Here is a 26,101-nt window from a genome sequence, read left to right as displayed (position 1 = left end):
AAAGTAAGAGTTTAGCCCTAGTGTAAAAACAATAAGATAATTGTTAATTTTAACCAAGAGTGCTAAACAGGGGCTGCCTCTCCAGAGCCACAGAGTCTTTGTGTGTTAAACTTTTTAGATAAATTTAGCTGAGAATTTCTGCAAAAAGACTGTCTTTTATGTTAACAGGATTGTATTTCTATTATGTTACAACCTGCTGTACCATGAGACTGCCACTTTTCTGTTTTCTGCTAACCTCAAGGCCAGAAGATAATGTACAAAAAATCTATGGGAAAAGACTCTCATAAACAAAAATATATAGAGCACACCTGGTTTCGTGAAGGACAAGCTGATATAATGTTAAACTAAGTCTGTATGCTTATCTGCCCCTTAGAAATGTACCAACTTAGGGTATAAAGGCTATGGTGAAAAATAAAGCAACTGCCAGACTCTGCTGCATATTCCTGGTCTGGTCTCTTTCTTTCTCTCTCTCTCTCTCTCTCCCTAGCAGACTTGGCTCTATCAAGGCCGGTCCTACGTGTCTCTCTCTCGCCGACGCCGTTCATCCTGAGGGTTCCCCTGGATCCTGCCGGGGCTGGACCCCGGCACCCAAGCACCTTGTTACCTACGGAGTCCAGAGTCCAATCTCGCTCTGCTCCCCGCAGGACAAGCCAATGAGTTGGAGATGAGGTGTGGAGGAAAGGATGGCTGATGAAAATCTCAAAATAACTCTCTTACTGGGGTCTGGATGCCAGGTTCTTTTTTAGATCAGAGTGGGGAGGTGAGGAAACAAAGTAAAAAGGCCATTAATCTTGCAAATATCTCCTAGAATGGCAAGCCTCAGAGAGGAGATGAGTTAATTTCTTTCTTCCTGCTATCCACAGGTGGACAGGGTTCTGAACAAAGGCACTTTAACAGTCAGGCAGAGGGACAGGGTTCTCTGAGGCAGGCGATTATGTATGATTATAATAACAAAAGCAGCAGGAAGCAAGTCAAAGAAACAGTTCCAGCTTGGAGTCAGAATTGGCTTTTCCTTGCAGCACCTTTGTACCCACCAATCTACTCTGAGTTTGGCTTTTTTAGGTTCAGTATTTAAGTGAGACCACACAGTATGTGTGGAGAAGGAAATGGCAGCCCACTCCAGTGTTCTTGCCTGGAGAATCCCTATGGACTGAGGAGCCTGGCGGGCTATAGTCCATTGGGCCACAGAGTCAGACACGACTGAAGCCACTTGGAACGCATACAGTATGTATTCTGCTGACTATTTCACTTAAGACAATGCCCACAAAGTTCACCCATGTGGTTGCAAATGGCAAGGTCCATCCTTTCTGATGGATGAATAATATTCATTATCTGTACATATAATATACATGCCTATGTGTATACATAACATATATGTATATATCATATATCTGATATATGCCCCAGTACATGCATTCACAAAGGCACACACACACTCCACAGCTTCTTTACCCATTCATCCACAGCTGGACCTTTGGGTTGCTTCCATGTCTTGGCGATTGAGAATAATGTTGCAGTAGACAAGGGAGTGCAGATATCTTCACTATCCTGTTTTTATTTCCTTTGGTTATATGCCCAGGAGGATTGCTGGGAATAGTAATAGTTCTGTTTATTTCTTGAGGTACGCCTATACTGCTTTCTCCATTTGCCTATAGCAGGAAACTAGGGTGTGTTTTTAAAACCGTATTTGCTACACAAGAAACGTGTTTGCATGTGCCATAATTTCTTGGTGTTGTCTAAACTAGAAATTCTTTTACTAGAGTAAAAGAAAAATCTATTAATCATTTAAGAAAAAGAGTCTCACTTATGATCATTACCATATTTCTATTTTTTGAACCTGATGTTAATATGAGTTATATCTAAACTCACAAAAACTACAGAGTAGGGTGGGTATCATGTTTTCCCAGGCTTCATGCTGCTGAATCCATACTGTTTTGGAATTTGTTGATATTTGTGTGCTAAGAAGTTGAAGTGAGTACTGTTTTTGAGAATTTTTTGGAAAGATGACTTTTCATATTAAATAGGATGGTGTGATATAATCAACACAAATATGCTGCCGAAGAACAGGAAGGGAGGGAGGAAGGGGAAGAGGGTAGAGGGCAGAAAAAGAAAGACAGAAGGAAAGAGAGAGAAAAGGATGGAAGGAAAGAAGGAAGGCAGAAAGAAAGCAGGAAGACAAGGGAGAGAAGATCACACAGCAGTGGGGGGGGTGGTCCCTGCAGGGATCTCCCAGAGGAGCACGGCTGTTGGGGCCCCTTGAGAATCGGCTATGCTCAGAGGATTCGGAAACTGACTAGGCCTGTGTGGCTGCCGGACAGTAGAGGGCTTTTAAATCAAGAATGGGTTTCAGGTGGGTGATCAGTGAGGGCCTATAAATGTATGTAAATACCTGTATCTTTTACCACTTTTAATACTCAGTATCCTTCTCAATCATTCACTCACTGAACAACAGTTGATTCTTGAATGATGTCTTGATGCCTGAGTAGACACTGGGGATGTGATTTGTGCAAGAGCACCATCTTGCTCGGCATCTAGCGGATGGCTGACATAATAAGGTCACTGCCTCTCTTACTTGATGGATTACAGACATTTAATGCCCAGGTAATAAACATGTCCTTCCCAAGTCGGGTTATGAACACACATGTCAAATATTTTGGAGAATGAATGATTGAACTGTAAACTGGTTATGTCACCATATCCTTACCCGAGTAAGAATATTTGGAGATGATATTTAAATATATCCAGTAGGTACTAGAATATCCAAATATGTACCTGAATTTTTAGAATAGTCTCCAAATAGAAATAAACCATGAATACATTGAATTTTGACTCATAAGGTACCAAACCTTATTTTCAGTTACATAAGTGTATGGAGACCCTGAGAAGAGAATTAGTTTCTGAACACAAATATACTTTGATTTTCATAGACTTAAGTAAGATGAATAGAAATTTGAGCAACATGGTATTATTCTCCTCAACTTGTGCTGTGATAAAAATAAGTACGAGGCGAAATTCTCATTTAATACTTTCTTTTTTCTTAAAAAGTACATTAGAAATGTACAAAGCATATGAATTTTTCAAAGTTTGAATTTCTGATATATTTACTTCTTCCTGCAGAAAATTGCTTGCATGCTACAGATTTTCTGTTATAAGAAAGTGCTTTAGTAAAACATCCAGCTACAACAAAGGATAAGAGATTCTTCTGTTTCTTAACCTAATAAGGTGAGCATTCGTTTATCTCCTTCATTATTTATTCAAGGATATTCACTGGGCTTGTGTCACGTGTGAGGCTTGCGCTGCATGGGAGAACTATGGCTATAACACGGACCACATGCTCTGGTGCACAGAACACAGTGCAGGAGACCTAAGCAGAAACTCGGGGACTTGGTGTCATTTGGCAGTGAGTGCGGGATGTGGGAAACGCAGTCTGCTCCCCTCCCCAGTGGCCACAAAAAAGATCCTCATGGCCCAGATAATCAGGATGGTGTGATCACTCACCTAGCAAGATATCCTGGAATGTGAAGTCAAGTGGGCCTCAGGAAGCATCACTATAAACAAAGCTAGTGGAGGTGATGGAATCCCAGTTGAACTTCTTCAAATCCTAAAAGATGATGCTGTGAAAGTGCTGCACTCAATATGCCAGCAAATTTGGAAAACTCCGCAGTGGCCACGGGACTGGAAAAGTCAGTTTTCATTCCAATCCCAAAGAAAGGAAATGCCAAAGAATGTTCAAACTAGCACACAGTTGCACTCATCTCACACGCTAGCAAAGCCATGACAAAGGGAGGTGACAGGAAGAGGGAGGCAGACGGCTTGCCCAGGTCTGCTGTCCCCCGTCCCCCGTCCCTGGGGCCGAGAGGCAGTCACGCCCAGTGGTCCTGACTGAAACCCCTCAGTATCCACCCCGGATGACACACATTTTTCAACAGGAGATTTCGAGGTTTAAAAGATTCAGTTCCCTCTCTTTTTGAAAATGACCGTGAGAGTAGACTTATTTTTATTTCAGAAGTCCTTTGAATGAAAATAATATAATATTTCAAAAAATTTGCTGTCATAGAATGTGTCATATATACCAGCTGTTTTGCTCTCCAATTTAAATTTTCAGCATCTTTTTTCATATTTTATTGAAATATAGTTAATGTACAATATTATATTAGCTTCAGATATACAGCAAAGAGATTTGACATTTATTTACATCATGAATTGATCACCACAATAGGTCCAGTCACCATATGTCACTGACAGCGTTCTTACATTATTTACTGTATTCCCTGTGCTGTGTATACATCGCCGTGACCTATTTTATAACTGGAACTCTGTCCCTCTCAATCCTCTCCACTTCTTCACTCATCCCCCCGTCTCTCCCTTGTCCCTTCTGGCAAGTCCACAGAAAAGTGAAGACACAGCATGTCTGCCTTCTCTGTCTGACTTATTTCCCTTGGCGAAACAGCCTACATGTCCATCAGTGTTGCTGCAAAGGCGAGGTTTCCTTCTTCTTTATGGCCGAGTGAAGTCCACCACTGATGTTCTGGCAGATACGTACATATTCTCTGCCGGCTCCTCTGTCGATGGGCATTCGGGTTGCTACTGTAAGGAACACTGGAGTCTGGATACCTCTTAGAATCAGAGTTTTCATTTTCTTTCGTGTCAACACCCACAAGTGGGATTGCCGGGCCTGTTTAGCTTCCGACGACCCTCCATACTGTCTTCCACGGTGACGGCACCGTTTACCTCCACACCCGCAGTGCACACTGCCCGGAGGTTTCCATTTCTCCATGTCCAACTGACTGACTAATCTTCCTTTATGCATGCACGCCGCTCTTTTCTATTATTTTATTTCTACAATTGCAATTGTTCTAATCAACATTAGGAAAATGTAGATTACAGTTCTGTTCAGCGAGGCTTCTAAAGGGATAAAAAATGTGCAATCAATCAGCCTGCTGTAGTCCGGCACTGTTTTTATTGCTTAGGATATTAGCCTGACAGGACTGAGCTGGGAACAGCAGCCCCTCTTAAACAATCATCATGGCTTTGTTGAGGTACTCTCTTGCAATAATTCCTCTTCTCTGATCACCATGCCCACCCCCTATCTTATATGCATATTTATTTATATATGTATTTCCTTGGAAATATAGAGTGGTGTGTATGTGTGTGTGCTATAGAAATTATAACATCTACTGACTTACTGTGCTTTTAGAAGCATTTTAATATGGCATATAAACAATGCATTATCTCAAGTACTCCATAAAATTCCACTGTTTTACTTATCTATTTGCCAAATAAATAAAGGATACTTCTATAATTTGTCTACAATGCTTTGCTGCCATAGCAACATGGTGATGAAATCCTCTTTCACCTTTTCTCCTTGTGGATGCCTGAAGAGCATCTTTGTGAATTACTCAGAATTTACTGATTAGACAGTAAGTCCTGTACAAAATTTATTCTTGTTGTTCATCCTTCCCAGTTTTTTTTCACATTAAAAACATCCAAACTCAGCCTTCATATCTGTCTCCTAAACAATCATTTTGCTTGCCCAGCGATCTTTGTGCCTGTTACTGCCACTTTCAAATTACTACACTTCAGCATTTCACATGAGGGAACTCTGATTACAAAATGAGTCAGTGCAACACATAAAGAACAATGGGAAGCTCTCTGCAAATTTATTTCCAAAGAAGGAGGACATAAATTTTGAATGTGGGGAAGTATTTACCGTTTTTGTGAACAGGCTTCAGAATGTGGACGCTTCACTCCTTCCCTAAAGTGGCCAATGATTTGAACTGAGAAAATGGAGGCCAAACGCACTGCTCTTTGAAAATGTCGAGGTGCGTCGCATCAGGGTTTGGTGAGACGCGTGCTTGCGGGGCGGGGGAGGACAGGGTTGTCGATGCCTGGGCCTGAGTCAGAACTGATGGTGACAGTGACCGACACATCAGTCAGAACTGATGGTGACCGTGACCAAGGTTTCCCTGAGCTTTCTTGTGCAGCGGCCCGGAACCCAAGCGTCCTCTGTGCACAGGCCCTCGGCATCTTCCTGAGCTCAATGCCAGTCTCATCCCGTTTTACAGATGAGGAGGGGGAGGCCTGTGTATCCCAGAGCCGGTGAGCGGAGCGGGCCCTGGGGCTGGAGCAGTGAGTGACCTCAGCCGGAGCCCTGCGCCCTGTCCCTGGGCCAGACTAAGGAAGTGAGGCCCTCATTCCGTGAATGTCGATTTCAAAGACGAAGTCATAACTTCTACTTTGGAGAGCTGTTGCAATCACTAATTTGTAACATGTCTGGTATTATCTGAAATATAAACAGGACTCAGTAAACTTACTACAGTTATTACAAATTTCTTCAATCACTATGATGATCAGTCATATCGCAGACTTAAGAGCCCCCATCAGAGACGGTGGAGTCCTAACCCGACCTGGAGGACGGCCACAATGTCTCCACGCGAGCACACACGCCCTCCCTTCAGAAAGTGCTGGAACAGAACAAAGACTCCACCGGCAGTGTTGCCCAAGCCCACAGCTTTCAGTGGGCTCTGTGCTACACTGTGCGTTATAATACTTCTAATTTGCACTTCAGTGAACTATAATGTGAAGACTCAATAGAAGAAACTGTTATTTGCTTTAGCAAAAATTAGCCTCTGGCATACCACCAGACACAGAAAAATATCCATTTGGTGTGAGATTTAACAAATGAATTTTGCTGATAGGAATGCTCAGACTATGTATTGGGGCTCCTACTACTTTAATGAAAGTGATTCTTACTCCCTCTGTGCAAAACGCCTACTGCATTATGGTTGGAGCTCACAAAGGCAGCTTGTTCTGAAAGACTTGATAAGCTTACATACAGAACAGCACCCCACAGACACAAGATTTTGTTAATTTGGGGATCTTTCAGTTCAGTTCAGTTCAGTCGTTCAAGTTGTGTGCAGCTCTTTGCGACTCCATGGACTGCAGCGCGCCAGGCTTCCCTGACCATCACCAGCTCCCAGAGCTGGCTGAAACTCATGTCCATTGAGTCATTGATGCCATCCAACCATCGCATCCTCTGTCGTCCCCTTCTCCTCATGCCTTCAGTCTTTCCCAGCATAAGGGTCTTTTCCAGTGAGTCAGTTCTTCACATCAGGTGGCCAAAGGATTGGAGTTTGAGCTTTAGCATCAGTACTTCCAATAAACATTCAGGATTGATTTCCTTTAGAATTGACTGCTTGGATCTCCTCATAGTCCAAGGGACTCTCAGAGTCTTCTCCACCACCATAGTTCAAAAGCATCAATTCTTTGGCACTCAGCTTTCTTTATAGTCCAACTTTCACATCCATACATGACTACTGGAAAAATCATAGCCTTGATTAGACAGACATTTTTTGGCAAAGTAATGTCTCTGCTTTTTAATATGCTGTCTAGGTTGGTCATGGCCTTTCTTCAAAGGAGCAAGCATCTTCTAATTACATGGCTGCAGTCACCATCTGCAGTGATTTTGGAGCCCCCAAAATTAAAGTCTGACACTGTTTCCACTGTCTCCCCATCTATTTCCCATGAAGTGATGGGACCAGATGCCATGATCTTAGTTTTCTGAATGTTGAGTTTTAAGCCAACTTTTTCACTCTCCTCTTTCACTTTCATCAAGATGCTCTTTAGTTCTTCACTTTCTGCCATTAGGGTGGTGTCATCTGCATATCTGAGGTTATTGATATTTCTCCTGGCAATCTTGATTCAAGCTTGTGCTTCTTCTAGCCCAGCGTTTCTCATGATGTACTCTGCATATAAGTTAAATGAGCAGGGTGACAATATACAGCCTTGACGTACTCCTTTTCCTACTTGGAACAAGTCTGTTGTTCCATGTCCAGTTCTAACTGTTGCTTCCTGACCTGCATACAGGTTTCTGAAGTGGCAGGTCAGGTGGTCTGGTATTCCCATCTCTTGAAGAATTTTTCACAGTTTATTGTGATCCACACAGTTCAAGGCTTTGACATAGTCAATAAAGCAAAAGTAGATGTTTTTCTGGAACTCTCTTGCTTTTTTGAGGATTCAGCAGATGTTGGCAGTTTGATCTCTGGTTCCTCTGCCTTTTCTAAAACCAGCTTGAACATCTGGAAGTTCACGGTTCACGTATTGCTGAAGCCTGGCTTGGAGAATTCTGAGCATTACTTTGCTAGCATGTGAGATGAGTGCAATTGTGCAGTAGTTTGAGCTTTCTTTGGCATTTCCTTTCTTTGGGATTGGAATGAAAACTGACTTTTCCAGTCCTGTGGCCACTGCGGAGTTTTCCACATTTGCTGGCATATTGAGTGCAACACTTTCACAGCATCATCTTTCAGGATTTGAAATAGCTCAACTGAAATTCCATCACCTCCACTAGCTTTGTAGTGATGCTTCCTAAGGCCCACTTGACTTCACATTCCAGGATGTCTGGGTCTAGGTGAGTGATCACACCATCATGATTATTTGGGTCATGAAGATATTTTTTGTACACTTCTTCAGTATATTCTTGCCACCTCTTCTTAACATCTTCTGTTTCTGTTAGGTCCATACCATTTCTGTCCTTTATTGTGCCCATTTTTGCATGGAATGTTCCCTTGGTATCTCTTTCTTGAAGAGATCTCTAGTCTTTCCCATTCTGTTGTTTTCCTCTATTTCTTTGCACTGATCACTGAGGAAGTCTTTCTTATCTCTCCTGGCTATTCTTTGGAACTCTGCATTCAAATGGGAATATCTTTCCTTTTCTCCTTTGCTTTTCACTTCTCTTCTTTTCACAGCTATTTGTAAGGCCTCCTCAGCAGCCATTTTGCTTTTTTGCATTTCTTTTCCATGGGGATGATCTTGATCCCTATCTCCTGTACAATGTCATGAACCTCTGTCCATAGTTCATCAGGCACTCTATCAGATCTAGTCCCTTAAATCTATTTCTCACTTCCACTTTGTAATCTTAAGGGATTTGATTTAGGTCCTACATGAATGGTCTAGTGTTTTCCCTACTTTCTTCAGTTTAAGTCTGAACTTGGCAATGAGGAGTTCATGATCTGAGCCACAGTCAGCTCCCGGTCTTATTTTTGCTGACTGTATAGAGCTTCTCCATCTTTGGCTGCAAAGAATATAATCAATCTGATGTTGGTATTGACCACCTGGTGGTGTCCATGTGTAGAGTCTTCTCTTGTGTTGTTGGAAGAGGGTGTTTGCTATGACCAGTGCCTTCTCTTGGCAAAACTCTATTAGCCTTTGCCCTGCTTCATCCTGTGCTCCAAAGCCAAATTTGCTTGTTACTCCAGATGATTCTTGACTTCCTACTTTTGCATTCCAGTCCCCTATAATGAAAAGGATATCTTTTTTGGTTGTTAGTTCTAAAAGGTCTTGTAGGTCTTCATAGAACTGTTCAACTTCAGCTTCTTCAGCATTACTGGTTGGGGCATAGACTTGAATTAACGTGATATTGAATGGTTTGCTTTGGAAACGAAGAGAGATCATTCTGTCGTTTTTGAGATTGCATCCAAGTACTGCATTTTGGACTCTTTTGTTGAATATGATGGCTACTCCATTTCTTCTAAGGGATTCCTGCCCTTAGAAGTAGAAGATATAATGGTCATCTGAGTTAAATTCACCCATTCCGGTCCATCTTAGTTTGCTGATTCCTAGAATGTCAATGTTCACTCTTGCCAACTCCTGTTTGACCACTTCCAATTTGCCTTGATTTGTGGACCTAACATTCCAGGTTCCTATGCAATATTGCTCTTTATAGCATCTGACTTCACTTCTATCACCAGTCACATCCACAACTGGGTGTTGTTTTTGCTTTGGCTCCATCTCTTCATTCTTTCTGGAGTTATTTCTCCACTGATCTCCAGTAGCATATTGGGCACCTACTGACCTGTGGAGTTCATCTTTCAGTATCCTATATTTTTGCCTTTTCATACTGTTCATGGGGTTCTCAAGGCAAGAATACTGAAGTGGTTTGCCATTCCCTTCTCCAGTGGACCACATTCTGTCAGACCTCTACACCATGACCCGTCCGTCTTGGGTGGCCCCACACGGCATGGCTTAGTTTCACTGAGTTAGACAAGGCTGTGGTCCTGTGATCAGATTGGCTAGTTTTCTTTGATTGTGGTTTCAGCCTGTCTGTCCTCTGATGCCCTCTCACAACACCTACCGTCTTACTTGGGTTTCTCTTACCTTGGACGTGGGGTATCTGTTCACGGCTGCTCCAGCAAAGCGCAGCCGCCGCTTCTGACCTTGGACGTGGGGTAGCTCCTCTTGGCCGCTCTGCATCATGACAAGCATTTTGAACATTTTCCATTGAACAAGCACAGGCTTTAGGTTTTCATTTTCGTTTTCCAACACCAAACATTTTGCATCAAATTCCTGAGCTTTTGGCAGCAGCTGTTACAACCAGTTTCTCACTGTTTCCTTTCCAGGGAAGCATGAGGACTGTTTCAACAAGATTGATTTGCTGATACTTTGCTGCTATAAACACATAGAGCTAAACTGTCAGGAGCAACTCCCAGCACCAAAGGGGTTCCACAGCTTTTAGCCAACTGCCCTGAAACAGGTGAAATGTTCACAATTCTCCATTCACTTAACCTCATGGAAACAGAAGTTTGATCTCCTTACTAGATATGATTTCACTACAAATGCTTTTCATGACTTTACTTAAAGACTATCAACATTTAAATAGAAGAATTCACATGAGTTTTTCACTCTGACTTAATGGAAATGTCAAAGAAGAAGTACAAATACAAAATCTGTACTATTGGAGAGTGTTAAACTTAAGAAGAGGCACATGCACACAACCATTTTGTATATCTGATCTCGCTATGTCTCCAACAGCTTTCAGACGTAGGTGGAAAGGCGAAAGCAAGAAGACGCGCAGACTGCTGAGAAGAGGAGCCCTCAGAGATGGGAGACCGGAGCTTGCACAGAAAACAGCTCGTTATAAACTTAACGTGCGTTTTACCTCCTGAAGCCCCACCTGAAACAGTGCCATGAATTTGCTTCTTTTCTGTCTGATGCTTTACCAGGATCAGGTGACTGGTAGATGGTAGAGACCCGGCCACGCTGGAGGCGTGGGGGGTTTGTCTGTTCTCACAGGCCCCGGGCAAGGCTGCCTCACGGACACGCCCGCTCCGGGAGGACAGAGCCAGACCTCGGGTTAGAAGGAACCACAGTCGCAGTGCTGTTTCCCGGACCCCCGGATGCAGCTCTGGAGCAGCCTGAGAACTGAGCCGCAGATCTGGTCTGTGCTGCAGTTGTGGATTTATGTGCGTTTTCTCAGGAAACTAGGCCTTTGGGCGTATTTTAACCCATGAATTCATCTTTACAGCTTTTTAACTAGCATACATCTAGTACAGAAGTAAAATCAGGGTGAATACTTATTAAATAGTCAACACATGGGCTAGTCTTTCATACCTTCAGAAGGCAAGTTGTTACATCTGAACTGTGAGAATTTAAATAGAAGTAAATAAAATGTTTAGAAAACAAGAACTTAAGCAGCAATACTAAAAATAAAGAGTATTAATTTATGACATATTATTAACGTGATGGCTGTGCTGAGAGCTCTTTTAAGTGGCTTGGGTCAGAGGAAGCAGGATGAGCTTGCTATATCCTTCCCCTTAGGGCGCGTACGCTCAGGCCACGGGGCTGTTTTATTATATTAGGGTGATTTATTTTTACCAGATGGAGGTGCGATCAGCTCTGTAGGCATGAACAATATATTATTTGCAACATTTTGGTGCCTGGAGAAGATTCTGTGCCCTTGCAAACTCACACTAGGATAACTTTTCAAAACATTTGGATGCTCAATAGGTGTTTGAAATATATTTCCTCAAAAATGAGTCTTCAGCACAGGACTAGTTACTAGGGTTGCATACAGAGTGAAGCACGGAAAATGGTTTAAATATTCCTCCAGGACACAGTTAATCCTCTTGTGGTCTGGACCACCATTGGGCTCCGCACCTGTTCCAGCGTCTATGAGGGTCACTCATGGCTCCGTGTTCCAACCCTCCCTGGAACATCACCTGTCCTCCGTTTGCATCAAATCTTGATGCCAAATGAGTTATTCTGGAAACTCCATGTCCTCGGAGTTCATAGAGGATGTGGTGTTTCTTTGCAAAATCACCGCCTTTTTTTTCTTATATGTATCCCAAGGTATATGAAAAGAAGTGAGCTAATCCAGATATTTTGAAATCCAGAGAAAAGTTACTCAAAATTCCGCTACTACTCTGACCATTGGTGTAAATGTTCTCAGGAATTATTCCTCCTGTGGGTGTGGTTTACATTAAAAATATGTTACTATCTACAGGTGTGTTATCACACCTGGACCTCTACTCTATATTATGCTTTCCCAACTAAAATACATTTAAACACGTGCATATGTGATTATAAGTTGATGCCATGTTTATTGCTGTATAAAAATCCCCTCAGGGTGCAGCAGCAGATATTTATCTTGCTTTACATTGTTGAATACTGTGAGAGTGTCTCTTACACGTCCGCCTGATGGGGTCCTGCAGTGAGCAGATGCTTGACCCGGTGTGGTCCTGGCGGCATCTGTGAGGCTGCCTTTTGATGATACTCACTGCAGGTAATGCAGGAATGCAGACAGTCCTCCCCCGCGTGGTGGGCCTCATCTCATCATCTCATCGGGCAGCGGCCTCGGATGAACAGATGCTCTCCTGAATGAGGGCTCCCTCTGCCTGAGGACCCTCACTCTGGGGCACAGGCTTTTCCTGCAGAAACACCCATCCGTTCTCAGTCTCACGCTCATGGCTTACCCTGCCCGTCCAGAGACACCAGCCTCCAGCATCACACGGGCCAGTTCTCTATATGTCATGCGTATCCTGTGTGTGTCTGAAATTCCAAGTGGCTCTGTTTCTCAGGAGGAGTCTGACTAACACCGAGGCTTTAGATGCACATGGCCCTGTGCAGTTTTGGAGAGTGTTACAGAGAGAATCCTGATGCACGCTCCTTTGCACATTTGCTCATTCCAAGTAACAGTCTTCAGTGAAATTCACCCAGTATCTGCACATCCAGGAGGTGGTTGTACTTTAAATTTCTTGTTCAGAGCATTTCTTCCAGAAAGAAATTTTCTTTTTAGTGGATCTCATTTTCTCAGAATTTATCGTCTTATCTCTAGTTTGATAGTTACTTATATACAGAACTGGACACGGAACATCAGACTGGTTCCAAATAGGAAAAGGAGTACGTCAAGGCTGTATATTGTCACTGTGCTTATTTAACTTATATGCAGAGTACATCATGAGAAATGCTGGACTGGATGAAGCACAAGCTTGAATCAAGATTGCCAGGAGAAAGATCAATAACCTCAGATATGCATATGACACCACCATTATGGAAAAGAGTGAAGAAGAACTAAAGAGCCTCTTGATGAAAGTGAAAGAGGAGAGTGAAAAAGTTGGCTTAAAGCTTAACATTCAGAAAACTAAGATCGTGGCATCCGGTCCGATCACTTCATGTGAAATAGATGGGGAGACAGTGGAAACAATGGCTGACTTTATTTTTCTGGGCTCCAAAATCACTGCAATGGTGACTGCAGCCATGAAATTAAAAGACGCTTACTCCTTGGAAGGAAAGTTATGACCAACCTAGACAGCATGTTAAAAAGCGGAGACGTTACTTTGTCAACAAAGGTCTGTCTAGTCAAGGCTATGCTTTTTCCAGTAGTCATGTATGGATGTGAGTGTTGGACTATGAAGAAAGCTGAGTGCCGAAGAATTGATGCTTTTGAACTGTGGTGGTGTAGAATACCCTTGAGAGTCCCTTGGACTGCAAGGAGATCCAATCAGTCATTCCTAAAGGAGATCAGTCCTGGGTGTTTATCGGAAGAACTGTTGCTGAAGCTGAAACTCCAATCCTTTGGCCACCTGATGTGAAGAGTTGACTCATTTGAAAAGACCCTGCTGCTGGGAAAGAGTGAAAGCAGGAGGAGAAGGGGACGACAGAGGATGAAGTGGTTGGATGGCATCACCGACTCAATGGGCATGGGTTTCGGTTGACTCTGGGAGTTGGTGATAGACAGGGAGGCCTGTGCGGTTCATGGGGTCACAAAGAGTCGGACACGACTGGGCAACTGAACTGAACTGATACATACATCTACTCTACACAAAACCTGAAGGAAAAGAGCCTGCCCTTCTATCCTGGGTGGTACTCCATAAATGCTCTGCACATAGTAGGTGCTCACAGACGTCTGCTGAAGGGATGGGTGAACAAAGAAAACTCCAAAATTCAAGTGAGGTGATTTTATTTTTGCAGCTACAGGTAAGTCAGAAAATTACTCCCTTCTGGAAGCTGTCTGTAGAGGGATGACTACATTTTGAAACAGATTTGTTTAAGCCTCATTGTATACTTTCATCCTTCTCAGAACTGAGACTTATTTGCTGCCACATCTTAAGTAAATTGTGAACTGAAAATATAGCTCTCAAGGAGCTTATGTACAAAATATCAAATGCAGGCACCGGTTGGGGGACAGGAGGCAGGATCTTTGCAATGTCTCCTCTGGTGTGGCTTCTGCACTGCTCAGGACAGAGCTAAAACGGCAAAGTTTCATTTATCATGAAGGGATTGTTTGTTTTTCATTTGTTTCTGTTCACAGTGTTTTTTCCCCAAGGACACAGCCACTGTGACCCTGGGAAAACATTTGCTTTGCACGTTGCCATGATCCTCATCAGCTTTCTCAGGTGGTGACGCCTTGCTTCCTGGGCCTTCTCAGTCCAAGACCCCTGGGCGTTTCACTACCAGATGAATTTTCGAAATTACCAGCATGACATATGCTCTTACACACCCTACGGGCACACCCCACACACACTCACACACACTTACGCTCATACACGGGCTTCCCTGGTGGTGATAGTGGTACAGAACCCGCCTGCCGACACAGGAGACGTGGGTTCGATCCCCTCCACAGCGGCTCATGTCCTGAGACTTTACTTCCCCTAGAAACTTCCAGAGCCTCCAGAGTGGGCTCAGCCGTTCCTCCAGGACCCAGAGCAGCTCTGCTTGTCCTTGGGCTTCTGGCCCTTCACAGGTGTGCCTCCACCCCTCTGGGCTGAAAACACCATCAAAAGAACCATGACTTTGGTGTTTAGTGTTGCGTCTGCAACTTGCAGCAGGGTGTTAGGCATGGAGGACGTGAGAGTGTGTATGTGTGCATGTGTGTGAGTGTCTGTGTGTGTTTGTATCTGTGAATGCATACATGTGTGTATGTGTATGTGAGTGTGTGTGTGGGGTGTGTATGAACACCAGTTTCATTTAGTCACTCAGTTCAATCAGTTTAGTCACTCAGTCATGTCCGACTCTTTGCGACCCCATGAATCTCAGCACGCCAGGCCTCCCTGTCCATCACCGGAGTTTACTCAAACCCATGTCCATCGAGTTGGTGATGCCATCCAGCCATCTCATCCTCTGTTGTCCCCTTCTCCTCCTGCCCCCAATCCCTCCCAGCATCAGGGTCTTTTCCAATGAGTCAACTCTTCACATCAGGTGGCCAAAGTATTGGAGTTTCAGCTTCAGCATCAGTCCTTCCAATGAACACCCAGGACTGATCTCCTTTAGGATGGACTGGTTGGATCTCCTTGCAGTCCAACGGACTTTCAAGAGTCTTCTCCAACACCACAGTTCAAAAGCATCAATTCTTCAGCACTCAGCTTTCTTCACAGTCCAACTTTCACATCCATACATGACCACTGGAAAAACCATAGCCTTGACTAGACGGACCTTTGTTGGCAAAGTAATGCCTTTGCTCTTTAATATGCTGTCTAGATTGGTCATAACTTTCCTTCTCAGTTGTGTCCAATTCTGCAACCCCGTGGACTATAGCCTGCCAGGGTCCTCTTTTCATGAGATTCTCTAGACAGGAATACTGGAGTGGGTTGCCATTTCCTTCTCTAGGTGATCTTCCCGACTCAGGGATCAAACCGGCATCTCTCGTGTCTCCTGCACTGGCAGGCAGATTCTTTACCACTGAGCCACCTGGGAAACCCATTTTCTATCTATCTATAATCTATCTACTGTCTACCTACTACCTATGTGACTATCAATCTATCCGCCCATCTCTATCGGATGCTCTGGGTCATCTCGAGAGGATTCACAGTGCTGTGTGGACAGTGAAGTCTTCAGTGAAAAACATGGCTGGCCCTGCCGGTCCAGCAGAGCAGACCTCACCCTCTCTACTCATCTCGTCCTGTGATTCTCTGCATGTGGACGTCTTGCTTCCCTATAAGAATCCTGACTCTTTGGGGTCAACAGTCAGACTTTACCCTCCTGACACCTCTGGTAGGTACACTGTGAGCATGTAGCCCTCTCTGGTCCGAGAGTCATTAAATATTTCAAGTCCATTTGCAGGAAAAGTATCCATGGCTCCAGACAATCCCACTCCTACAAAGGTAGTTTTAAACATCAGAAGATATTTTCTTATATAGCTGGAAAAAAGCATGACCATTTTATCTTCATTCTGCATAAGTAGCCTAAAAAGTCTCAGCTGAAGGCCATGGAGGACCCTTGCTGGTTGCTGTTTGGATGGGGAAGTGGGTGAGCAGGCGGAGAAGTGGGGTCTTCCTGATGCTCTGGGTGGGGAGGGAGTCTGATGCCCAGTCTCCCTGCTCAGACTCGGTGAAGGGCATCTGCGAGACCCTGCAGTCTCACCTGAGGAACCTGCTGCCAGCTTTTCCACCTCTCTAATTTACAAAGATAGATGTCATGCCACGCTAAGGGAAAAGAGGCTATTCATATTTATGAGAGCTTTTTCCCAGAGAGAAAGAGCTTTTAAAATGCTTTCAAGAGCCATATTGAATTCACTATATTTTTCTGAGAGTAGAAATCATGGCCAAAAGGACAGTCACAGGTTTTATTGCATATTTCTCATGAAATACGATTGCTTTCATTGGACAAAAGAGGTTCACGCATCTGTTTTGAAATACACATTGTGCACAGCTAGAAGTGAATGGAGAAGTAAGTCATATTGATTTTTCATGAAGAATTGACAGAATAAAGTAATCTTCTGAGAAGTTTCAGGGAAAATTGATTCTACAATTGTCAAAAATTATGCATTCCTGCCTTGCACGGCTATTAGAGTATGAGAAGCAGACACTGAGCTTGGACACCAGAAATTTCAGGATTTTAAACCTCCAACTCCTGAGATCCCGCTTGTATTTTACAATCTGATGACACAGCCTTGTGACTGGGGGAATTCTAACCTTTTATGTATGTACTAACAAAACAGTTATTAAGATATTCACTTGCATTTTCATTGTCAAGTAGTAAAAGGCATATTTATACCAAATCATTCTATTTCTTCCAAAATTAATCGCTGCAAGTTAGATTAAAAGAGAGCCCCTTGGTAGTGCCAACTTAGAAGAATAACCGCGGGTCCGTGCTCCAGGACCGCGCGGCGGGAGGTGCTGGGGCAGCGCCGGTCAGTGAACCCGGGGAGGAAGGGGCGGGTTTGGGGTCTAACTGGTCTCACCCCTCCAGCGGGCAGCAGCGCCCTCTTCTCCCCACGAAGAGAAACCCTTTTCCATCTTCTCTGAGGGAGCCGAGCGACCTCCCACTCAGCCGCTGACTCCGCTCCAGGCCCAAGACCTCTGCACAAGGACTAGGCCCCAGGCTCCCATCCCGTCCCATGAGCTCAAGAGAGGAAGTTTCCGAATCTGGGTGGTCTCTTTGGTGCTCACGGCATCTTTGGACAGACGCTCACCTCATTTGCCCACTTGGGTAAGCTGATTTTTTCGGTCCCTTTGTTTACGACCTGGACGAGTTTGTGGTTCTGTAGTAGATCCAGATGTGCAGCAAATCCAATGCCCTTTTTCCTTGAATTAGATTTCTCTTTGCTTTAGATGCAATTTAAGAGAAGAGCAATTTGGGAAATACACCTTCGTGTTTTGGTGACTTCTGATGTGAACCTGGAAATTATTTCACCTTCTTAAACATTACTTAGAGATTCATCACTTGAATGAAATGCTAATTTTTAATATGCTGATGAAAGGAAATATTCTCTGAACAGGGTAGAAGCAGATATAATACAGTAAATATTGCCATAAATATTTAAGGCATGATTGAGTGGGGTGAAAGAGAAGGGAGTCAGCTCGTGAGAACCGCAGCGGCAGATGAAGGGGACTCAGGCGGCTGAGGAGGCGGCATCCGGCTGCTGGCGGCACGTGAGTCAGCCGTGAAGTCCGCACAGAATCCCACAAAGCCTGCATGCGCAACTCTGTGACCGTCTTAGGCCTGGTTTCATGAGCTCCTGAAGGCGCCCATTTTTTTGTCTAAGTGTATGTACGTAAGAAACCCTAGGTCTCTAAGGGCTCAAGCTGTCCAAATTGATTTAAAATGTTTGTCAAGGATTATCAGAATAGGGTCTGCTCATTTAGATTCTGCAGGAAAGAGATATTATTCATTCACAGTCACATTTCTTTGCTTTGCCAACATGGCCTATTCCTAGATAAAGATAATTATAAAAATATGGATAAAGTTTAGCTGAGTAAAACGTATTGGGAATGGCTATAAATGTATATCTCACTTTATAAAATTCCTCTTTAGAAAGACAAAAATAAGTACACTTTTTCTTTCTAACTGAACAATGAATGGACAATCGGTTAAAATAAGTAGATACCTACTGTGTCTCCACTGTGGGCAACCCTTTGTCTGGGAGCCCGGGAGTGAGGCCACGAGGACCTTGTCCCGAGCAGCAGAGAGTGGACACGGCAGGAGCGAGGGACCTCGGCCACGGTTCAGGGGGGCCTGAGGACTGGGGTCTCCAGTACCTGAGGGTTCAGGGGGTCCTGAGCTCCTAGAGTCCAGTACCTGAGGGATCAGGGGGGGCTGGCGACTGGGGTCCACCACCTGGGGTTCAGGGGGTCCTGAGGACCTGGGGAATAGTACCTGAGGGTTCGGGGGGCCTGAGCTCCTGGGGTCTAGTACCTGGGGGTTCAGGGGGACCTGAGCTCCTGGGGTCTAGTACCTGAGGGATCAGGAGGGACCTGAGGATCTGGAGTCTAGTACCTGGGGGTTCGGGGGGCCTGAGCTCCTGGGGTCCAGGAGCAGGCTGGGGGTGGCTATGCTTCTGGGGAAGGAGAGGCGTCCCGCAGAGGCAGGATGAGTGCACAGGAGAGCCCAGACCTCACAAGATCAAAGAGGAAGCTGAAGACAGAGGCACAAAACAGTCCTTCCCGTGACGGCAGTCTGATCGGCCACCGCTAACAGCCGCTCGACCGAGGGAACATGCCAGAGGCGCAGCGGGAGGTGGGGAAGGCTCTCATTAGAAGAAAATGCAAAATGAGGATCAGAGATGAGAGCTTCTGAAGATGCATCGCTGAAAACATGACCAGGAGGCAGAAGAAAACCCAGCACAGTGCTAGACGTTAGAGTGAATGTCCTCGACGAGCCTCTGTGGTGAGCAAGAACAGCTTCTATTCAGCTACACAGAAACGGACAAAGACAGGAATAATCAAATCAACGAAAAACTGTAGCATTGAAGAAGGACAAGAAATTAACCAAAACATTACATTAAAAATTAGATAAATACAGAGGGAACAGAGTGAAAATGGTAAAATGGAAGAGCGACAAAGTAGAATCAACACACGTGTAACAACATCTAAAAACAGCTGTTTCATATATTCTGCCCAGTTTTCCAGTTGTTTATGTCCAAAAGTTAAGCTTGGCCCAGTACTTCATTGTAACTGGTAACAGAAGTCAATGTCTATTATTTTTTAAATTAGGAGGAAAAAACCCAATGTTTTAGTTTCTTCTTATGAAATATATTTTTAGAAAAGTCTTGTTTAATTGAGCAAATAAAAGGATGAACAGGGAAAGAGAGGGATGGGAAATGGTTTCTCGGCTAAATTTTAAATGGAATTTAACACGGCCACCTTCCCCCAGATTTGTGGGATCCTTAGCGTGCTTTCCTTTGTTTTTGCTTGTGTTTCTACTGTCAAAGTTCTCATAACAACATGCTGCGCTCTGGGTGTCTGTGTCTCTCCAGATTCACATGTTGGCATCTTAACTCCCAGTGTGATGGTGCTGGAGGTGATGAGGGTGGGGTCTTCCTAATGGGATGAGGTCCCTGGTGAAGCAGATCCCAGAGAGCTGCCCCCCGCCAGGTGAGGACACAGAGAGAAGACCCCTGCCCCCTGCCAGGTGAGGACACGGAGGGAAGACCCTGCTCCCCTTGCCCCACTCCCCTGGATCCTGACCTCAAATGTCAGCCTCCAGAATGGAGAGACATCATTGTCTGTTGTTTTACAAGCCTGGTCTGTGGTATTTTGCTGTATCTGCCTCAACTACGACAAAACTCATTATTTGCTTTCAGCCTTAAAATTCTGGTAATTTTACTTGTAGGAAAGAAACTTCTTAAAACAGCACATAATCTATCACTGGGTAGTGATCTGGTGTCCTTTATCCTCATCAGACATAAGTTTCTCATGATGATGAACAGAATTTCTTGCAGGCAGTGGGTGACTCAAATCAGACAACACTGGATTTTAGAAGGTGGTAGAATCCCTCCATTTTCATCGTTGGGTTAAGATGTAGCAGCAAAAGCAAAACCAGAGTCCTAGAGCCACATGTTCTTCTTTTATTAAATCATGAAATGCATTTAAGTGTCAAGAAGAAAACTTCACGATTATTAACTCGTGTACAATATATGTATTAAATTCTAAGTGAAACATCTAGGTTGTCATTGTGAATAGAGATATATGAAAGTAAATGTTCTTTCATTCTGACTTTGAATTTTCTCAAGATGGAAAACTCTGAATTGCAAAATTATTTCTACTATGAATCATGGACATATTTATTTTATGATACATAGCAGATCTGTATCTAAATATAGTTTCACCAGAAAAATAATGTAAAAAAAAGTTTTGGCTCAGATTTCCACTTCAGATTTTGATAAGAAACATGTATCATTATCACTTTAAAAGTTTTATATGAAGATTTTGAGCATGAAGGTTGAGTTTCAAAAAAAGGTATTTTTAGGCAAACAAAGTTCAACAGAAAATTATATATAAAACAGAAATATTATAGTTATTATGTAGCTAAAGTACATTTAAAAAGTATTTTGCCATATCAGACTACAATATTTAAAGTTCTGTTTGAATCTGTTAGAAGCTGCTCTTCAGAGTATTCTGACTACAATACTGTAGGACGTGTTTGAACGATACCTCTATGCACTGGACGTGTTTCAATTGTTCTGCTACCATTTGGCAACACAGAGCCCTCACTCTAAGAAACAGACCAGTCCTGACCCTGTGATTTTTATTGGAGTCCCTGCCCCAGGGGATGGCTGACTATTAGAGATTTTCCTCCTCTTTCTAATCTTACATAAAATGTTAAGTGTGAGCTGACCTGGGCACAGAAGCTCCTGGATTGACCAACACATTTTAGTTAGAACCTAAAAATCATGTTGTGAAAACAGAACACCGGCTATTCCAAAAACATGCAGGGTGAAGACGGCTGTGGAAGCAGAGCAAGTGCTGAGTTTCCTGCCGGACAGGCATGGGCGCTCGTGTGCGCTTTTGGAGAAGCTGTAGGGTGTCCCTGTTCATCCGCAGGAACATTCTCTTACAGTAGAGACAGACCTGCAAGAAGTTGAACACAAAGCATCAATGTAACATCCCCATCCATAATTAATAAAGATATTGTGAGCTGATGTCTATAAAGAACTGACTTCACTCATAGATGCTAAATTACACGCTGAAGCTCTTCACATATTGAACTCCAAGGAAGCAGGTGACTTTGCGAGCAGAGACTTCAGAATTGTTTGTATCGCCTAAATGTTTACCATTTCCATTTGCTACTGAAAAATTATCCTGTCAGACATGATTACTGAGGAAACATAAGCCAATTTCACTTTATTTTGTGGGCTGCTCTTTCCAGTCCGTGAGTGGAGACAGCCTCCAGAAGGCTACGCTTCTGAGTCCCCCACAAGCAGGGGGCTGCCTTTCAAGCCCCAAGCGTCTCAGATAAGTCTTCTCAAACATTTCCTTCCCTTCAGACAGCGGAGCTGTTCTTTGAACTCAGCTAATTACCATATAAAGGACAAGCTTTCCTTTTAAAGGACTTGACACATTTCCGACTTCACATCCTCGGAAATGACCTTGGTTTCACGGTGCCTTCAGCTCAGGATGCGTGTGCCGTGATGTCCTTTGCTCTCGAAATAAAGGAGACGTCGGTTGTTTGGATGTAAGGGAAGCCCTCACGCCATCCTAGTCTTAAAGACGAGCGAGGGTTTTTCATCAGTCACAAGGATGCCGTGTGGGAAGCGGACGTCACCTGTCTTACTGCATTGATCTGCTGAACTCCTAATAGTGACCTGAAAGACGTTTTCTAGTTCTCAGTTTCACTTGAGCGTTTCCAGAGCCAGCCTTTGCCGTCCTCCCCAGGTGAGAGCACTGGTTGCTTTCCTGGTGCCCCCGGAGCTCGGGACTCTGGCCACCAGCTGGCCGCCCGCCCGCCTGCCCCCGACCAGGGCACTGCCTGCGGTCTCTGGCCTGTTGCTGTGCAGCTCAGAGGACTGAACCACTGCTGCAAATAAACGGGGAATGGGCACATTCTGCCCTTTGTGTCCTCAGGTCACGCAGCCTAGAGTATCGGCCAGGCTCAGCTCAGCGGCCACGGAGGGCTCAGACTCAGCTGCGAGGCCCCGGGTGCAGGGCGGGGCTCACGGGGAGGCAAGCACAGGACCGTCCCGGGCCCAAGTCCCTGGTCTGGTGTCTGTCATCGTGTTGGAATGTTCGCTGCCACTGACCGTCCTTCCTCGGAGTCTGACCGCCCCACGGGACTCGGCTCCAGGTCCTGGCTTGTCCTCCAGTGACCCCTGTGCTTTGGCCTCTGACTCAGGAGAACCAGGGGGGCAGGGGGCTGTGAGGGGGGGGCTTTGAGGCTGAGTGTGTGTTGCGGGGGGGTGACAGAACTGAGTGGTGAAGCTTCCCTATTGACAGACAGACTTTGTGGTAGGAAAGTTGGGAATATTTAATACAAACCTTGAGGATCCTGTAGAGGTAAAGGTATTTTTAAAGACAATCTTGTTTGTTTCTGGTTGTGCTGGGTCTTCCTTTTGTGCATGGGTGCTTCTCCAGTCGGGGGTGGGGGCTTCGCATTGCAGGGCGTCTCTTGCAGCGGAGCGCAGAGCCCAGGCTCAGCAGCTGTGGAGCGCGGGTTCAGTTGCTTCGCAGCACATGGGATCTTCCCTGCCCAGGGATTGAACCTGTGTGGGCAGGTGGATTCTTTGCCACTGAGCCACCAGGGAAGCCCAATAAAGGCATTTATGTTCAAGGAAAGGCAAAGTGGCTCCAGCAAACCCCCCTGAAGGATGCCCGAGACCCAGGCCCCGCAGGTCTCTGTCGGGGCTGCAGTGAGCAGGGGGCACTGGCAGCTCCCGGGCACTGCTGCCTCCCCGAGGCCACCACGGCCCAGCCTCGGAGTCTGTGGGGTGAAGGCATCGCCTGAGTTCATGCTGAGATCGCTGCAGCCCAGCGGTTGTCACCAGCAATTCCTAACAGGGGCCATGTGTGCCCTCACCCTGAGTGAACGGGGCTCAGCAGAACCCACAGGATGATCCCCTCTCCAGGGAGAGCAGGAACTAGGCTGCAAACGAGCATCCTCACGGAAGGTCCTGGAGCTTCCCTGCTCACTTTATAAAAGGAAATCCAGAAAGTGCCTCTTTGGAGGCGACATCCGCGCCATCTATGGGAAGCAATTCCATTTCCTTGTATCCAACTGGAATCTCCGCAGACAGCGGGGCTCCCGGAGCCATGGCCTGTGGTGTCTCTTCGGCTGGCCTGGGTCTACTGCCCTGCGTGGCTGGCATCCCAGGAGGGAGGAGGAGGACCCCAGCCTGCAGCTGAGAGCTCACATCTGTGCACGAACCCAGCCTCACAAATTGATTTCCGAAATGGAATCTGAAAACAGAGAGCACATGTGAATCGGTCCTGTGAGCTGTAGCTCACTCGGGTGTTTGAGCTCCTGTAAGGGCTTCGTCACCGATGGCGGTCCTCACTGAACCGAAGCACAGTCAACCTTTGACCTTCGGGGCTGGGGTTAAACTTGTCTAATGGTTGGTGATGAGCTAGTGATGAGAAGGGAGGCTGCTTGAGTAGTGAATTCCAGAGGTTTCATTTAAAATGCGTTACAGCTGGTAGATTTTCAGTGGAAGTTAACAAGTCTTCCTGTGAGATTTTACTTTGCTGGATTATTTGCATTACGTACATGGAGAAAAACACGGGCATAACTTGTGAACAGAGATGCAAACTTTACTGTATGACTGCTCTTAGCTTCTCTCATCATAAAAGTAGAATTTTAAAGTTCCCCAAGTTTTTATTTATTTATTATGTATTGCCTTTCTCCTTCACATTAAAAGGTTTCTAAATTCCTTGGGGCTTTCTTGACAGAGCATGAATGTATTTCATCTTTCAAAATAAAATGAAAACAGTAAAGAGTAAGAAAATACAGAGAAATGAAAGAAATGTGGCTATTTGCACAGAACAGGAATTATGCAAAAACACATCTCGCATTTTTAAACTGCAAGTTCCGTCAATGTTGGGATGGAGATGCAGTGACCAAGTCTGGTGGAGCCTGAAGTCATCACTCTCCCAGGCCAGGGTCAAGGGAGGGTTCAGGTCAACCCTTCACTGACTTTTCTTTAGAAACGTGTCCCCGGAGAAGTCCCAGCCCGGTTCCTCTGCTGACCCTGGGACCTCCAATAGGGCCACCTGGTGGGCTGGACAGTGAAGTCGAGACTGGGATTCTGTTTGCAGAGAATCTCCAAACTGACCTCAGACAGTAAAATTTCTTGAGCACATGGCGTGGGGCAGGTACTTGATCTGTATTATCTTGTTTCGTCCCCACTTTTCTTCAGAAAAAGATGTGAATGTTGCCCACTGCACGTGCTTCTTACTGTCAGACTGGTCTGAAATCTGGATGCAGAGGCGTGAGTCCAGGGGAGGGAGTGTTGGTTTGGAGACCCCAAGAGCTGAACATGTGATGTTGTCGCTGCGTCAAGGTGACCTCTGGGGGCCTCCGTAGCGGGACCAAGTCCCATAGCTGCTCAGGGGAGGTAACATGCGGGACAGTCTCAGGAGACCTGGCTTCACAGGGCTGACCCAGTGCGGCCGTTTTTGTCTCCCTGGGAAGCAGGGCCCCTGCACCAGGAGGCCTCACCCTCCCAGGACGTGGCGTTGGGGGTTGGGGTCGGGGGTGAGGACAGGAATGGAAGCCGTGCCGCCAGCAGACCCTGCAGGCGATTGGCAGCGGGGACACAGGAGCCTGGGCCTGACAGCCATTCCTACGGTTCTGCCCCTTTGTCACTTTCCACCGTGGCTTTAGGACACCTGGCAGAAGTTCAAGCGGTGACCCAGCCCAGCTCCCCCGGCCCAGGGCAGACGGGCTTTGCAGACACAGAAGTGGTGCTTTTTGGTTTCGAGTTTCATGAGCTGTTTGTCAATTCTGGAGGTTAATCCTGTGTCAGTTGCATCGTTTGGAAACATTTTCTCCCACTCTGCAGGTCATCTTTTTGTTTCACTCATGGTTTCCTTTGCTGTGAAAATGCTTTTGAGTTTAGTTAGGTCCTATTTGTTTCTTTTGGTTTTTATTTCCAATTACTCCAGGAGACAGACTGAAAAGGATACTGCTGCTATTTCTGTCAGAGAGAAATATTCTGCCTATATTTTCCCCTAATATAGTCTTTATGACAAAGCTTCCTGGGTCGGGAAGATCCACTGGAGATGGGATAGGCTACCCACTCCAGTGTTCTTGGGCTTCCCTTGTGGCTCAGCTGGTAAAGAATCCGTCTGCACTGCGGGAGACCTGGGTTCAATCCCTGGGTTGGGAAGATCTCCTGGAGAAGGGAAAGGCTGCCCACTCCAGTATTCTGGCCTGGAGAATCCCATGGTCTGTATAGTCCATGGGTTGCAAAGAGGCGGACACAACTGAGCGACTTTCACTTTCACTTTTCAATCCATTTTGAGTTCACTTTTGTATATGGTGTTAGAGAATGTTTTAATATAATTCTTTTACATGTTCATTGCAGTGCTGTTTACAGTAGCCAAGACATGAAAGCAACCTAAGTGTCCATCAACAGAAAAATGGATAAAGAGTATGTGGTACATATATACAACGGAAT

Source organism: Cervus elaphus, chromosome 16 (assembly GCF_910594005.1).
Source record: "Cervus elaphus chromosome 16, mCerEla1.1, whole genome shotgun sequence".
Classification (NCBI taxonomy): domain Eukaryota; kingdom Metazoa; phylum Chordata; class Mammalia; order Artiodactyla; family Cervidae; genus Cervus; species Cervus elaphus.
The sequence above is the reverse complement of the archived record's forward strand: the minus strand, read 5'-3'. Positions refer to the sequence as shown.